The sequence below is a fragment of the Cottoperca gobio genome, chromosome 6 (assembly GCF_900634415.1).
Source record: "Cottoperca gobio chromosome 6, fCotGob3.1, whole genome shotgun sequence".
Taxonomy (NCBI): Eukaryota; Metazoa; Chordata; class Actinopteri; order Perciformes; family Bovichtidae; genus Cottoperca; species Cottoperca gobio.
Window position 1 is genome coordinate 18,575,124 of NC_041360.1, and position 18,094 is coordinate 18,593,217.

The following is an 18,094-nucleotide window of genomic DNA, read 5'->3' on the forward strand; positions in this document are numbered from 1 at the left end:
TGTGGGACCAGAATGAACTGAACAAACCATCCTGACATTAGATATATTTGGTTTTGGCAGATACCAAAATGTCCTGTCGATACAATGAATTTGTCTCTGTATTGGATTTGTATGTGCCTTAAAGAAACCACAAATGTTGTTTAAATAAATCCAACCATGCACCAAATCTAACAGCAAAAGCATGCTGCACTAAATAAGAAGCTACATCCAGGCATGTTGTGGTTTTGTGGGAGTTTGACACTTTTTGAACAGATCAAACAAATGAGATATTACATGTTAGTTGGTGAGCTTCAGAGGCGGAGTTTGTTTTACCTTTGCACAGAGCCAGGCTAGTGGTTTCCCCCTGTTTCTAGTCTTTGTGCTAAGCTAAGCTAACCGGCTGCTGGCTGTCGCTTCATAGTGACCGCACAAACATGAGAGGTGTCAAATCAAAAGAATCAGAAAAATTGTATTTCCTAAAATTGTCGAATCATTGCTTTAAGGTGGAACAAAAATGTGTTTACTTCCACGTTTAACTGAAGAAGGATATTCACACACACACACACACACACATACATATATTTCATCCATATTCACAAGCGTCTTGAAATGGCTCAAAACATTCCTGAAGGCTCGAGGTTAAACTCTGCCTTGTTTTTATAGTCAAACTAAATGATGATTAAATATCCTTTGATGAGTGTTTTAGATACAAACGGCATATTAACAAATCTCTGTTTTAAAATCAGAGATCTGATATGCTCAGATCAAAGCAGACACAATTGTAAGACACACATGTATTTGTTGTTTCCAGACAGAGCGGTAGACTGCTGGAGGGTCTCGGCCTCCGGGGAATTATAACGAGTTGACAGCTCAGCTATGATCTGACTGTCAAGATCAAGCGCTACATCTCATTGAAGAACATCACAAAATCACTGAACTGGTTGAGTCATTGATTCATGTTCTGGTCAGCAATGGTAAACATGGAGAATATGAGCCTTTTGAAGACATATATTACATTTTCCATAGCTGTCTTTGTTGATTTGCAGCGGCCTTGTTGAACTACTATTTTAAGTTTTTTTTAAATACCTTGAGGGTTTATTTTTAACTCGTGTGTAAGTAACAACTCTCAGCTTAGCGTTGCTGTGTGTCCCAGTCACAGAGCTTTAAGTCACTCTTTGACATGCTGATTTATTAATGAGTCTGCAGACTTGCTTGCGGGGGCTCTGTGAGGCTGCAATGCTAACAGGCTGATGTACAGAAGTTGTAATGTTTACTATGTTCCCCCATCTTAGTTTAGCATGTTGTATAAATGTGCTGCTTAGAACTAAGTACAGATGAATCTGATGGAAATGTCATTAGCTTTGCAGGTAATTGGTCATAAATCAAAATATTGGATACACTGGACAATGTTTGACTTAATGGCGCTACATGAAAAGTCAGAGGAGTTATCGTTGAAGTTATTACAATTCATCCCGAGAATGACATCAATGTCTGAATAAAATTTCATTGCAGTAGTTGTCGAGACACTTCACTCAAAACCGTAAATGTCAATCTCATGGCCGCACTGGAGGACAAGTCAGGGGATCACATCCTCTGGGCACGATGGATATCTGTATCAACTTTAATGGTAAAACATCTTCTAGTTGTGGAGATACGGTATTTTACTAAAAGGCAAAAATGTCCACCTGCTGGTGGTGATCTGGACCAAATGTGTACAAAATGTCATGGCAATTCATCCAATAGATGGTGAAATATTTCAGTATGTGGCGAATCGACAGACTGACACTACCATCCATAAAGCCACACAACTAGCAAGGCTTAACACTGTGAACATATTACAGCAAAGACAATTTGCATAGTCTCAATCAAAAATGACTTATATTTCAAAAGCAATTACAAAATCACCATTCCCTTCCCATCTAGTAAAGCAGACAATGGATGCTTTTTCGGCTGTAATTGACAGATTAGTGGTGGCCTTGGTTTTGAGCCATGCACAGCAACCCTTCACCTAAATGGAAGAAGGCAGTGTAGTGTCACTCTCATCCTCTCCTGCTCTGTAAATCATAGAGAGCGACTCACCACATCGGTGTCATTCGTCTTTATGGCATGCCACTCAGAGGCCACTATCTCACCAGAGACTGAGAGCCCAGCTAAGGGCTCCTGGCTTTCCACGGTATATTTCTTTTGTACAGGCTGTGTGTGCACTAGAGGAAAACTTGCTGACTTGCCCAAACTCAAATGCAGCTGATGGAAGTAACGGTCCGCCTTACAGTGAGTGATGAGACTGCAGGATGCTGAGCTGAGGAGCAGTTTCCATTGCATCCTCCTAAAATGTCACAACAGACACAACGCTGCCTCTGAGTTGGGAAATGCTGTCGTTGTCTAACAGAATATCTCGCCTGATTTGCCGTTACAACAGAAAACAGAAGATATTAATCAACTGAGTGCATGAATTTAGGTCCATAACTATCATTGCCCATCAGCGTAGAGCTATATAATCAATAGTAGTTAAGACTTTGTTTATATCGATTGCTTCTTTTGATTGCTTTTCTCTCTTGATAGTCAGGGGAGGACTTTGGCACGTGTCCCACTCTCGCTGTCATTTGTGTTGGCAAGCATCGCACTTGTTCACAGAAAGCTTGAATCAGATTTTAGTGCTAAGGCTGCAGAAAGCACAACAGAGATGAAAAGGGGGGGGGGGGGGGGGGGACTACAGTCTTTTATGCACCCGGTGCCTTAGTGTATAGCAGGAGTTATTTTTCTCTGTTCATCAACAACACCTCTTCTTATTTCGAAGCAGCAGCGTTTACAGCATTTCTTAATGCTTTAGGGAGATGCATTAGTCCATCTGTTCTAGTGTTACACAAAATCATCAAAAAATCTTTATTATTTACACGGCTAATCTCATGTGTCCAAACACTTTGTGACTTTTCTCTCTGTTGTTCTAAAAAACACAACCTTGGGGACATTGGTAATAAATAGTGTCACTGTCACCTTTTCCATGGCCGTCCTTGCCATGAGTGTTTTATATGGATCAATGTGGAGATGATTCTGAATATGCAGCTTGTTTGTTATGTGCATTATATTTCCTCATGAAAATGGGAAAAACATCTTTTACATACACAAGACCTACATTGAATTCTTGGTGCAGTGTGGATGCTGAACTGAGGTTTCTGTTTCATGTGCCTTGATTTGGGGAAAGATCTGTTTTTAATGCAGTATTTTTCCTGCCCTCTCAGCTGTTTTGGAAAATGTTAAAGGAATGTTTGCTGCAGAGGCTATACCAGGTGAGTTGCAGAGAAGCTAAGAGAGTATCAGCAGGAGCATATGCAACTAAGCCAAGATGAAAAGTGCAATTAAATGAATTACTCCATAACAGATCAGGATCGGTCACCAACTGGGTCTTGAGCTTTACCTCGGTCAAACTCTTAATCTCTTATTAGTTCTGCTCACCCCATCCCACTTCTAACATCCCATCCTTGGCTGCAGTCTGCCGTGGACAGAGGCACTCCCCCCCTAACCACCACCAAAAAAAAAAAGCCCCAGCGTAAGCATTTATTCGCTGCTCAGTCTTCGGAAAGTGCTGCAGATGCATTTACGGAGAGAGCAACTGCAGCTGAATTAACCAATCTGCATATTCAGGGTCTGTTAGAGAGAGATTGCTCCCGTGTGTTGAAGGCGTGGAGGTGGAAGCCGGACCTGAGTGAGACACACCACAATGGCTGTGGAAAGAGACAGAGGGGAGGGAGGAGCAGAGCGTGGGGGGTGGGTGCAGAAGATTTATCACGACTACTGTAGGAGGCCTTATTGGAAGGAGGGGGAGGGGGGCAGCAGCTGATTTTCTTTTGGGTAAGACAGGTCTGTTATGTAAGAAGATGATTTTTTTTTTTTGTCCTATAGCTTAAAAGCTCGGGGGATGGTTGGAGGTGATGGAGGTGGTTTGTATGTGAACCTGAGGTGGAGCTGGTCATGTGTGATGCATGTGAAGGTTGCGTGTGATCCCACAGGCTGCGAGGAGGGGATGCCAGATGTTGGGTGTGTTTCTGGAGGCTGTGACTCAGGAGCAGTGCCTGCCTATGTGTCCTCTGATGGGACATATGGCATGGTCACTGTAGGCACTCCGCACTGTGTGTATGCAGTACCATTATGTCACACATCTTGTAGCAAAATGTTGATTTTACAACCTCTGCAGCAGGAAAAATAAATACATTTGAAACTGGGTAATTGCTATGTTAATATCTAATGTGTGATTATTCAGTATGTTTAATGGGAACTGTTAAATTTTATATTATATCCATAAGTGAAAAATGGATTTCCTGTCCACAGTTGGATCAAAATACCCGCTTGTTCATTTCATAAAAGATGCTGGGATTGTAAACAGCAGAGATCTTGGTTGTCAGTGGAAGATTTGAAGAAAATTACTTGTGCATCTGAATTGTTTTTATGTTCGGGCTCACGTCCCTCATCTACAACAAATCATTTTGAAGAGAGAAGACTCAAACCCACATAAATCCCAACAACTCTATTGACTTTCCCGCATGATTTATATCAGGAGAAGAGACCTGGACAGTAAGCACCATCAGCAGCAGAGGATTAGTGACAATGTAGCGCTTAACCAACAACACAAACAATATTTCACGTTCCAAAAATCCATTCTCTTAATACCACGATAACAAGCTTTCATTATAATTTTGGCTTATTTTCAAGGAGGACTTGATGTTATCCCCCACATTTGAGTGTGGGGTCAAGTGAAGGACAACCAGCAGGATGATGTAATGTTTGTAGGAATCAAGATGGTGGCCATGGTGGGGAAGTCAAGCATGAAGAATGAAACACTAGGAAGGTTGTCCCGAAGACAAGTTAATCAATCGCAGGCTTTGATGCTCCCAGTTGTGGTCGCTCTGTAGATAACATTATCTGTTGATTGATTATCATGAGATGAACATGTACTGTTTGTACGGAGGGGAAATTTAGTATTTACTAAAGTGAGATTTGACAGGTGTGTTTATCTATCGCTGTCTTAAACTAATTTAACATCATTTTCATGTAATGGACATATCCTGAGTATGAATGAATGAATTATTTATTAGGACTCCATCCTACAAATATTTGTTATTATCTATAAATCTGATGATTACTTTCGCGATTAATTGAGCGTTTAATCTATAAAATGTTAGAAAATGGTCAAATTAAATCCATTATTGTCCCACCAATAGTTCAAATCCCTAAATTATTCTTACAATCATATACAACTGAGAAAAGCAGGAAGCACTCACATTTAAGAAGCTGGTAGCAGCAAATGTTTGAATGTTTTGCTTGAAAAGTGACTAAAACGTTAAACCGATATCAAAATAGTTGATGATTAATTCTCTGTTGATCGACTAATGAATCGATCATCTCAGTTCTCTTGTTGTTATCAGCAGCAATACCATTATTACCATAACACCTACCAATTAAGGGACAGTTTATCCTTCATTCATTCATCGTTGAAATAAACATGCATTGTGATGTAAAGCCAATTTTTAGTGTCAAATCACACGATACTGGTTCAAATCTTGTGAGACTTAACATATCACAACACCACAGAGCTCCATTTATGGTGAAAGAAATACACTAACGAACATATTAAATAAAGAACCCATGTTGTTCTCATTTCCTACATATAGCCAACATTCTGTGTTTGAGAATGAATGAAAGGAACAAATCTGTGTGCATTTTGTGTATTAAGAAATGTGTGTGTCAGTGTTTGAATCACGCAGCCTGCTGTGTTGTTGGACATGTATGATGTGTGTTGATGCCCAGGGAGGCGCCATATGCTGTTCAGACTCAGGAGCATCCCATCACGGCAGACCTCAGCTCCTTCTTGTGTCTCCCTCCATCAGATCACGAGTGCATCATCAGCCAGCACGGTTTGAAATCAAGCAGATACACTTTCCTCACGCTTGTTTTCACGCCACCATGAATAACTCTTCGTATAGATTTCCTGTTGCAAGGCTGGAGACATGCATCACGCTCCACACAGATAAATAGTATTCAGCTGAAGTCCTGCAGAGGGCAGAGTTTTACTACCTATATGTACAGGAACACAGTGACACATCCATGTTTGCATAGCTGATGCAATATTAGAGAGAGAAGGGGTTGGATGTGCAGTTGGGAGGTTGGGTTTGGATGAATGTTTAGCTTTTATGGAAACGTTTTTGTAGTTGCTAAGATACATATTATTAAAAATGGTGGGAGGTGCAGCTGGTATGATGGGAAGAGTTTTGAGGACTCTTGATGCTCATGGTTGGTAAAGTCAAGCAGGCAACCACATAGTTAAACCTGCCACTCATCTGATGTATTGCACAGGGGCAACCTTGCACTGTTCCCTCTGTATAAAAACTAAAAGTAATTGTGGTTTCTTGTTGAATTCATCAATGAGTCCACCTGTAGTTGTGATGAAAAATTAATTTCCAGTTGAATTGAGAAGCGGTGGAGATTTATAGCATTGTCTGGCTTCTCTCCGCAGTGCGGTAAATTACCCCTGGGTGATTTTTCTCCCTTTTTCTTCCCTGTCTCCGTTACCCCCATTACCTGCCCTCCACAATGCACCCTCGGTCTGGTCCGAAGGGTGCACCTGATCCCACACCACCAACGCCTCTAATTGCTTTATTCTCATCCTGAGCGAGGACGCTCTCTTGGGAGAAAGCAATGAATAGACAACCTCTTATTAATCCAAACTAATGTAGTAAAGGTCTGGATGATGGGAAATAAAAACCATACAGCCACTTCATTAATAATGTAACTGGTAGGTCACACCAGGGGTCACACTGATTGTAGAAGCATTGTATATCATGTGTTTTTGAACATTTTAGGCTTTAGACAAGTGAGACTCCCTGGTTTTATGTGAGATGAGCTGCAGAGTATTCGTGGTTAATTAACATAGATTAATCTGCCGTCACCGTTTCCAGCGTTTCCAGCTGTCTGTGAAATCACAATCGGATTGATCAGGATCCTGCGGCTTTAAAAAGCTTTTATTCCCCTCAAGGAATCCAACTTTATGGTTAACACTGCAATATGATCTAGTCTTCAAAAACAAAACAATTCCAAACTCACTATTTTGCCTTTAAAGACCTCTCCGTCACACACGTATCCACATTAACTGATTGGAATTGTTCGTCTTTATTAGCATTAGTGCTCCTCTCCTGGGATAAACATACTTAGGTGATTGCTTCTTTGCAACTGGACATGATGCTGTAGTTTGATCCAGGGAGGATTTGGTTGTTGGTGGCTGTTGTCACATGATCCGCAGGGCCAGGGATGTGAGGTCATTTCGTGTCACCTGGTACGTCTGATCTCTCAGCTGTTGGTGGGAAGAAAAAAAAAATGGAGATTAAAGGATCATTTGGAGAATCTTGAAAAATATGTATTTCCTCCCCTTACATGGGTTTTGATTTATTTTATGAGTTGTATGCATGAGTAAATACAGATTTGTGTTTTGACAATCTCATCCTGTATGTTCAGAGTCAGATGATGTTTGTCTCCTGTTGTTACTGCCTGCAGCGCTACACCATTTCTGTATGTCCCCTTTCTTACCGTTTCATGAAATATCTACTTTGAGTGCTTTGGATGTTGCAAATTCCTTTCGGAGAGACTGATATTGTTTAATTTGATCATTTATACTGATTTAATCATCTCATTGCAGCATTTCCACTGCAGCAGGTGCAACACAAGAAATGTCAAACACGCATATTCTTGCAGTTGTCAATTTAATTGTTAATAAAATCTGAACTACAAGGAAGCGAATCACAACAAACTAAATAAGTCCTCTGCAAATCTATTGTTTAATTGCTCTAGTTTACATAAAAACTGAGTACACAAAAGCTCAAAGATCGAATCTAATGCAGAATCTAAATGTTATACTCCATACATTTGTGGGACAGGTGTTACAATCACAATCTGCAAAAATCAGCTGCTAATAAACTGGACAGAGATCATGAGGCTGCAGCCAAACTCTGTCTCCTGCATGGTTCAGCTGCATTTTACTGCTGTACATCCTCAACCCTGCTTCACCGAGGTCACACTTCATTCCTCTATAAAGCACCTTTTGATAAGTGCTGACTTTACAAGATTTCTCATGCTTGCTGGATCATGGACCCTTGTCTTTATCCTCAGCTCTGAATGTGCAGCACATAATAAATGTAACCGTGAGGCATTATGATGACACCTTGTGTAAGGAATTTCAGTCCTGAACAAATTGGTTGGCTGTCAAGTCAGTGTGCTGCTTTCTCATGCTAGAGGTCAGTGATACTGACAGAGGACAACACAGAAATCTCAGAAATACAAGCCTCTGTACAGTAGCCAGCTCACTCCCTTATGAGATTACATTGATGTACTCCACTTTGTAAAACCAAAGGCTGGATAACAAGATGAGAAGCACAAAGTTTCATCTCAAGTATCATCTTGCAACTTTGGCAACACGGCGTCCCATAATGTCATCTATTCTCTCACACTGCTTTTGGACAAATGCATTTATTTCTCTCTGCGGCAGTGCTATGTTTAACGTCTGTCACGTCATTTGATAGCTGCAGTCATTAAAGCTCATAGATAGCCACGCCAACCTTTGCTTAGTAGGCTGTTTTCCTGACCTGTGCAGCTGAGAGGTGACTCACTCGCCGTCAGGGGCAGAGCACTCTAAAAGCCAACCTGCTGTGAATTTGTAATTTGCTTTTCCACTCGTGTGATTTGTTCCTGCAGTTATACTCTGGTTTGGATCCTGTCTGTGAGTCGAAATGTGCTGATGGGGGGAGAGGGGCTGCATAATTCTGTTGCACGGCATGTGAAACTCCCTCTGTGCTGTTGGAGCCAGTGATGCAAACACTGCCGTAGCATTAACAGAGGGTATTTCAAGGGCTTCAACAGAGATACATTAAGCAGCATAAACTCACATCAGAACCAATTTAATCCCAAGCAGACTGTAGAAAAGTTTACATTCATGCATTTCCAGAGGGGTTTGATAGCTTGATTAGATTATTCTGCTTCAATTACTTTAGCTAGTTATTATACCGTCTGCATGATGATAACTAATGCCGTCATCTAACCGTCATTCATGCTCAGTGACATATGCTGTCCTGACATAGTGCCAAAAGTTTGCATGTTATCACTATCAATACAAACAGTAGAGGTGCAGGTCACAGATACATTTACTGTTTTCAGAGCAGTTTCCTTGTTCCTATATTCACTACTGCTATTCATCATATTTTGTTTGTCCACAGGGTATATATGACTGCCCTTGTTTATCTAATTCGTATGACCTTGTCCAACTCGCACTCTTCAATTCAAGATGCCCACACTACCCCCCTTCTCCTTCAGATCCTCCAATGGAATCTGCGGCAAGTCTCCCTACGTCAGCAACATTGCAGGACCTCTGTGCTCCTCCAGCATTACATTCAGCCCCTATCTTCTCCTGCACTCATTAGTGCCAGAGGTAGAGGTGACAAGAACGGTCACACAATCTCAAAGTGATAAAATGCACAACAGAAGGTGATGCAGAGATTTAGGCACTTCTGGAAAAGCCAGCTCAAAAACTAAAGTGCATGCGATGGAGTCTTAAGAGTGGAGTTTGGTGCAGTGCACAATTTACATTCTACTGTATATTGATTAAATCTGTATACCCCATGGGAAGGAGTATTGAGCATCGTGACTGTAGGGTGGATTTTAGTTCTATCCTCTGCATTTTAAATGGCTTTATGCAGCATGTCATTACTACTTAAGTAGCCTACCTCAGCTTTCCCTGTAAAGAGTTTATGTTTGCGGTAGTTAAAAGTGATATCCAAATAGATTTCTTTCGCACCGTATTTCGCATTCACAATAATATAACATCAAAGGGAAATATCTGCACCATTAAAGGCCTCTAATCTTCATCCTCCTCAGCAAATTCAGCAGGAAACTATCATTTTGAAATAATGTGCTGTTTTTCCTGATCACGCACACACACACACACACACACACACACACACGCACACACACACACACATGAAGGGATCAAGCATCTTGTCCTTGTCCAGTCCTTTGTTTCAAAGGATGCTTAATCAATCAAACCACACTTTTTTTTTTAAATTCGATCTGTTAAATCAATATTAAGGCCTGCGTAACATGATATAGTTCTTGTCTCATATTTTTTTCTTTTTCATTGACAAATAGATAATATGCATATGGAGGTGAAGAAATAAGATTATCAGGATATCTATTGTATCTGTTGAACCTTTACATACCAGGTGTAAAAAAGTGATTTAAAAGTATCTTGGAAAGTCTTGGTGTGTAGTACTGCAGTACTGCTCAGCACCTGGTTGGAATGTATTATGCAAACGTGCAAACAGTTTATTTACATGATCAAATGTATTATTATTATTTATATTAAAAGTATTAATATAAAAAAACAATTTGAAACACCCCTCTCTTAGGGTGCATGAGGGTAATTTAGCTTTATTCTCCCTGCAAACAAAACTCTTGATGGCTCTTTCATGCACACACCGATTTATTTGCTCTCTGTTTGATCAGGATGCCTGTTAAAAGCTCTTTAAAGATAAATTATAACCCCTTACGTCACATGCAGCAAAGGCAAAGCTTACAATGCTTTGTGTGCACAAAGGTCTGTTAGGCCTTCTGCAGGCTACCTGTACTAGTCTACTGCACCACTGGTGCAATAGGGAAATCATATTACCAGGAAAAGGAAGTTATTTTAGTAACAAAGTTGAAAAAGAGATATTAAGCTGCCTTGTTGCAGTAACAGGTTCTCAAATTTAAAATATTTGTATTTAGTTAAACAGAAGATAGATTTTTATTAATGGACATATTAGACCAAAATAAAAATATCGTTTTATGAGATTTAGCTGTTATTTCTTGTCATTAATTTTCAGCCAATTAACAACAACAACAACACTAAAACAGTTGCCTATAGGTTTTTATTTATAGAGGCTAAAATGGGCAAATGAAAAAGACTCCCTAGTTGCCAAATACACCATGCATCTATGTTTTCTTTGAAAGAATATAATTAATGTCAAATTTACATGATTCCTATCCAGCCCATAAATTACAATTAGGTAATCGATGTATTTGGTTAATAATACCCTATTGGCGTTGTAATATTCGTTCATTGTGGTCTAGTATGGAAAATGGTGATATTCCGCAGTGAGGAAGCCATCATTGTGTATGATATTCATGCGTTTGGACTTCTCTGTGACAGCGAAGCGACTTCTGGACATTTTAGATTTAGTATTTCTTTTTTTGTGTTTTCCTTATTAATTGGATGTAATTGAAATAGAGAACGATACCAGCCGCTTCCAATCCTAAATATATAGTGGGCTCTGCTGTGCTCATGAAGCGCTGATGAAGCTTAATCGGTGTATTTTCACCCTCCCCGACGACCGCTTGTTCTCACGCTGGAATGGCGCTTGATGCTGCTGGGTAGCTGCTGCTGAGCTGCTGCTGCTGCTGCGGACAGCCTCTCTCTGCATCCCTACCCCTCCCCCCTCGGAAAAATCGGAGTGGTTTCTTCCAGGCGAACCTGTCACTGTCACCGCGGCGGTGACGGCAGCCGAAGTGTGAGAGCAGAGGGGGGGGGAGAAGGAAGGCTTCATCCACTGCCTGCCATTGCAGTGCGGCGGCTGCTGCTCTGGAGCCACACCAGGAAGACCTTTCCATTCCCTTTTTCTGTAAGATAATCACAAGCACGCCGTGAGGAGGACCATTGCTTTCACGAAAGGTGAATGGGTTTCTCGATCTATCCGTGAGTACGTTATTTGGGGAAGTGTACGCTGACTGGATGTGTGTCCCTCTGCGGGTACGAGCGAGCGATAACGGTACAAGCCGAGGTAACTCCGGTAACCTCACTGCTAGCAAACTGTATCTACGCGTTATGCTAAGTGGGTAGCTAGTTGCACCAACATGCTAACGTTATCTTGTAGTTGAAAGCATGAAAAACAGTGGCCTAATTTTTGTGGAGCTTGCATAAGCGGCAATATCAAGTCACAAAATGCCTTGCGGTCGAGCTGTCATCGGGCGGACCGGTTGTTCGCACGTCAAGTGCGCGGAGCGTCCAGGTAGCGTTAGCTGGGATGAGCTAGCCTAGCTGCTGGAACAAAATGTCGGCCAGCTAGGGGTTGATTTGACCAAGAGGGTATAAAGAGGGCACAAGATAAATAAAGTGTCAGACTGCCAGAGAAAAGGAAGGAGTGGTATCGTGAGGTCAGCTGCTACACATATGATATCGGGTTTTTTAAAAGAAAGGGAAGATCAAGCGGTGGCTCACCTTTGTTGTGATGGTCCGTTTGTAAAACCAAAGTGGGTCTTTGGTTAAGCTAGGTAGCAGTTGGCTAAAGTTAGCTTGTTAGCCGGCTTTAGTTTGGTTGCATTAAAAATACCTCCTTGCCTGACCCAGGGTCTGTACCAGCTGTCATAATAATGTCATGTCAGCTGTGTTTTGGGGGATTTCCTGTGGGCTACATTCAGCTAGCTTACAGCTCATCTGAGCTAACTATCTCACTATTTACATTCCCATACCAAGGGATGGACTGTTGCTAGCATGAACTAGAAGCACCAGTTATCACCTGTTGAATGTTGAAAAGGCTTGACGTTTTGAAGATTGTTATCGTTTACATTTGCTGTAAACTAGTCATAACTACAGCTAGTATATTGAGAAATAACACTATCCATTCACGTTTATCTGATGTGTAACATTACACAATACTGAGCATGGGGATAAAAAATATAAAAGTAGATATTATTCGGCATTCATTTATTTACCTTATCCCTATAAAAGCTCATTAAGACATAAATGATTAGTGAACAAATGTTGCTGTGGGAAATGAACAATAAAGGCCTCAGCCTGATTGGCCAACATATCTCACAACCTTGGTTTAGATTACATAATGTATGTTACAATCATTAATACTGGCCAAACTATCAGGTATTAAATATGCTCTTATAGTTGTCATTCGGGTTGTATTCACTTTGTGAATGGTTTGAGGTTGATCGGTTTGTCCTGTCATAGAATTTAGTTGTCTCTGATTTGTCTAGTTTCTATAATGGATAGCAGGCTTTTAAATGAAGCTCCCAGAAGACTATTTAAAACCTAAAGTAACATTAGCCTACATAACAAACACAAGGCCTATTACTGGTCTATCTTTCAATGGAAGTATGATTAGTCGTTACTGGAGGTTATCTCCGTAGTGGACTAGAGCTTGATTCTATGACTTCAATATGTCATCACTGGTCTCGTGATAGTAATGGGGTTATGAAATGGCAGCTGAGCAGGGCAACAGATTTGTCAAATGAAGTGAGGGAGGCAACAACAATACAGCTGTTATTTGTGGCATCCCTTTTATATTTCATTGCATGATTAAACTGTTTTTTAAAAATAATTCAGACCGCTGTGTTAGGCAGAGGATGTTTCTGACACAAAGAAAAATATCTAGCTGCTCAAGGGCAGCCATACATGTTGGCCTGTAAATCATGTTGACCTAAGCAGTCATGGGATCAGCAGTCATCTGAGTCATCGTGGGTTTGCAAGGACACGTCTATCTGATATTTTGCCTACTTAAGTTAAATCGGACTGCAGTTTTATAGTCATGTTAATGCCAAACCAAATGGCTTATTTTATTAATATCAAATAGATCAAAGTATGTCCTTAGGTACCTCTTTGAAGAGATTAATGGTCTAACTTTGTAAAGAGAGGGTGCTAGAAAACAATGCCAAAACATTGGATGGAGACTGAAGATAGCACGTGTTAGTGATAGCCTCGAGGTGCCGCTACAATAAAAAGGAACATGACTTAATGAGTTAGCCTGCACTCTCCTGAAGTACTATATCTCTGCTTACACCATGGATTATTTTGTATAATTAGTATCATTGTGATATTTTCCTCCACTGAGAGGTGTGACTTCAGCCTGAGATGAACACTCCTTGTTTCACCCTGCTTGTGCTAATAGATCTAATCCTTTTTATTTTCAATTTAGAAGGATTTTCTGTTCTGCATTGCAGCCCAGTTTAATCCTGTCCTCTTTAAGTCCACTCAAATGTTACTCTGCATTCTCTCTTGGCACAAGATGAATTATAATGTAACTGGTGCCAACAGAGAGGGTTTTTTTTATCTGCTAACATAAAAGTCACACATTTTAGCATGTATAGATGCTATACTAAAATAATGTTTGTTGTTAGTCTGCGTTTGTCAACCGTCACAACCAATTTTATTCTTAGAAAGAATATTATTCAAAGTAGATACACATACTGATAGATCTCGTCAATTACATTTTGTGGGTCAGGCTTTAAATAGTTGATGTCCATCTATCTAGCTTCTTTGGCTCCTTACATATTTTATATTACCTCGTTTTAGGCTACTTTTTGGAGAGTGTGAGTTGTTGGGACGTTGATTGATGTGTGCTGTGAACACTGAAAGGTCATAGCTCTGATACATGGCCAAGCTAAGACTTTCTAGCAAACACCTTACAAAATATGACATTAGAGTCCATGTCCCCTTCGTACAGTAAGGCTCTGTGTTAACAAATGACACGTTTATGTTATGTTTATAGCTCCAGTTATACAGAAGCTTGCTTATATAAATCAAGTCCATCGTAAATCCCTTATTTGAAAGGGGTGTGGACTTATCAGGATGAAGAGGCTTGCACTATCTCTCATCAATCACATTTAAACGTGAACCTCCTTTTTGTTATAGTGCAGAAACATCCCTTATCGTTACGCTTTTTCATTGGCTCCGTCCTCATTTCAATGACTGATGGAGAGGAGGCGGGGTGCAGGTCAGTGGCTCAGCTTATCAGCACATTCCTGCCCTCTTATGCGCTCTGTGTGGGGCACTGATAACTTCCACAGGGCTGATTGAGTTCAGGCGTTGATTTCCTGCTCCATGTGTTCAGGACACACACAGGCTCTGGTTATGATCACTGACTCCAGCTGTGGAGCCTGGAAATATACTCTGAGAGCAAGTGTTTAAAGTTTGAATGTTTAATTTTATTATTATTATATTGTTTAGTGGAAAATGATGATCCAAAACTCAAAGCAGATTCTTAAAAATGTTGTTTCTGTTTGAATTTCTATTGTAGTATTTTCATACTTGAGAAAAGTGTATAGATACTTTCACGTAAAGCAGCTATAATATATATATATATTTATAATAAAATGTTGTTTTGAGTTGCAGCAGGCAGCTCTATAGACGGCACACTTCCTGCTCAGCACCAAACAGCAGACGGACACAGTTGGAGACTGTCTGGTGAACATGGTGGAGCATTCAGCAGCTAAAGAGACAGATATTTACCTCAGGAGACCAAAGACGGATCTAAAAGAGAGTGAATATTTGTCTTCCATTCACCAGGACAGAAACACATCTCCAAATTAATATATTTTCTTTGTTACTGCCGCATCAGTAAATAAACTACTATTTGCTAACACCTTCTCCACATCAACTTAAAAGGTGACGATATATTAATGATGTGTTCACTTATGCTGTCAGTTATTGCAGGTTATATTTAAAAAAATGTGTTAGTTATAGCGATAAAATAAGATTCAAACCACAAATAATAATGCAACTCAGCCTGAATAATTACATATCTTTTGCTGATTTCCACCCAAAAAGACTTGGATTTTAAAATGTGTCTGAGGAACGTGTACCAGGTCCACACCGTTGGACAGGAGGTATACAACTCGCGTCAGCATCAATATTATGACAGCTGATTTAGTAATAACAGTTAATTATCATACTGTCTAAACACAAATTAATCTAAACACTTGTTAATTACAGTGTTGACAGTCATCCTCAAGGTTTAGCTCACCAAATAATGTGTGCCTGCTGGCGTCCTCCGTTGGGCCGTGCTGCGCCATTGTGTCTATGCTAAGCAGCTTTGACAGGTTTCATTAGGTGTCTGAGGGTTCAAGACACTTTAGTGAAGACATTTTTATTGAATGTTTCATGTCCATTTGTCACATGGACGGCCTATGAGACAACTTTTAGCCACCACAGTAAGTTTATGTCAAGTCTTTTTTCCCCCAGACATGACCGATTTAAGTGTGGGATAGAAGTGTTTGACTAAGTCGAAAGTATAGATATAATGTCCCGTCAAAACATGCAGTGTGGTATAGAAATAAAACATAAAAAAAAAAAATAGAATTGTGTTTTAAAATATGCTACAACTCAGTAAAACAAGACCATTACATAGAATAAACCCTCAACGCATGGCTTCAGTACCCATAACTGAATGGACAGAAAGTTACAGCGACTGCAACAAAAGATATCGTGCTGTAACCACAAGCTTGTTCCCCACTTAAGATCTCAAGTTATGGGACATGGAACTGTTTATTTGAATGAGGAACGATGTTTTTGCATCACTATTTCTCACTTAAGTGCTGCCAAACATTAAGCCTTTACAAGATAAATGTTAAAATAAGAGCAACAGTAGTAGACCTTTTTGTAAGTCCAGCTGTCTGAACCATGAGTCTTTTGATGTTCTTGATATTTGAAGAAATGTGCTGGGAAAAGAAAGATAGCTTGAGCTAAGAAGGGAGGATTATTTACTTTCGCAGAGTATAATTACACCTTCGCATTCTGCAGTCAGAAATGTATTAAAAAAAGAAGACATAGTGGCTTAACTTCTGACTTGAAGCAATTAGCATTTTAGGTTCTCTACATGCCTATTGGTTGATGTATAAGTAATTAATTTGGAGGAGGCAGAAGGTGGTGGAGAGAGCAAACTGTGGAATCTGTCGCCACTCTCTTACATTTAACTTGTGCCAGCAGTGATTGGGTGTGTGGCAGGCTTGTCCAACTCAATCATTATCTTGACTGATAAGAGGGATGTCATGACTCACACGGCCTTAGTTTGTTGTTAAAGCCATGCTCTACCTTGATGATGATTCGTCCTCGATGCTTCTCTTTGTCAGATTGGGATTTCACTGTATCACAGTTTGGCAAATTTTGGGTGGTTTGTTTTTTTGTGGCCATTTTCTTCTCTTTATCTTCCTTCCTGTCATTCTGTGTATTTGTTGTATATGTTCACTGTGATGCATTTCGTCTTTCACGATCACATCTGTAACAACAACATGTAAAACCGTCTCAGCTGAGTCACCCATTTATTTGATCTGGAAACACAGCGCGCCCATGTTAGTCACTGCTAGTTTACAAGATGACAGGGTATGCAAATCATGCCCTTACATAAAGTTTTAATAAACTGTAATAACAGTCTCATAAATGTCTGGGATTTGATGAGGAGCAATCAGTCTGTCACAGGTTTAAGTACATGAAGTTGAGGTGATGGTTTATTGTGAAACCTGAGTGGCCTGGTAACCTTCGGATCATGTCATGCATTAAGGAGGAAGCGCACAGTGAAATGTTGCCGTCTGATATAGAAGCGCAGTAGTTTCTTTCGCCGTGCTCTCACCTGTCTGCTCACCATGACCTGGAACAAAAGTTGCACTGTAAAGAGGAGGGTAATAACTCTGTGTAGCATGTGTTTTCTGATGGTGGGGAAGGAAAATGCAGTCCTTCAGAGCAGCAAGAGATGCCTCTGAATGTATGTGGTTGGCACATACTGCAGATGCTTGAAGTTGCCTTAGGATGAATTCACATGTTTGTGCAGCCATGCAGTCTGCCACTGACTCTATGGAAAACACAGACATCTTAACAGTAATAGGGTAAAATAATTCAACTACAAAATACTTCTGACAAGTTGTCTAACCGTGTCCTCTCGACGCTGCTTGATTGGATACAAATAACTAAGATGTTTTCCACAGGAGAGAACAATGTTCTTAGTTTTTATTTGTGCGTTTTGTTGCAAACTGCACTGCAGTAAGCTTGTTTCCCCAATATAGCCATTATAGTTCACACAGTGAAAACACCATTATAACTTGGGCTGTAGTCTGTACAATGATGAACTCTTGCTGGAGGGGGTATTAAGTGCAGTCTGTTGGGTTGATTTCCCCATAAAATAGTTGAACATGTACTACCTTTAAAAGATATGTGAACAAAATAACTAGTAACTAACATTTTAGCTGTCCAACAAAGTAAACATTTAATTAAAAATAAACATAAAGATGTCAGAATTGCCTTCCTCATTGTACGTGGGATGTTACA

General features: G+C 40.2%; 1 protein-coding gene and 1 long non-coding RNA gene across 2 annotated transcripts in view; one reads left to right on the forward strand and one right to left on the reverse strand.

Annotated features, from left to right (window-relative positions):
• Positions 1-6,981: 6,981 nt before the first annotated feature.
• Positions 6,982-12,425, reverse strand: LOC115009292 (uncharacterized). Its single transcript, XR_003832371.1, has 3 exons — positions 12,269-12,425; positions 11,399-11,670; positions 6,982-7,321 (listed from the first exon to the last, which is right to left on the reverse strand). It is a non-coding gene; the product is annotated as an uncharacterized LOC115009292 (long non-coding RNA).
• The window catches only part of tjp1b (tight junction protein 1b), a 32,301-nt gene continuing 26,392 nt past the window's right edge, over positions 12,186-18,094 (forward strand). The window contains 1 exon segment of the mRNA XM_029433183.1: positions 12,186-12,204. The gene's annotated coding sequence lies outside the window, so the exon portion shown is untranslated.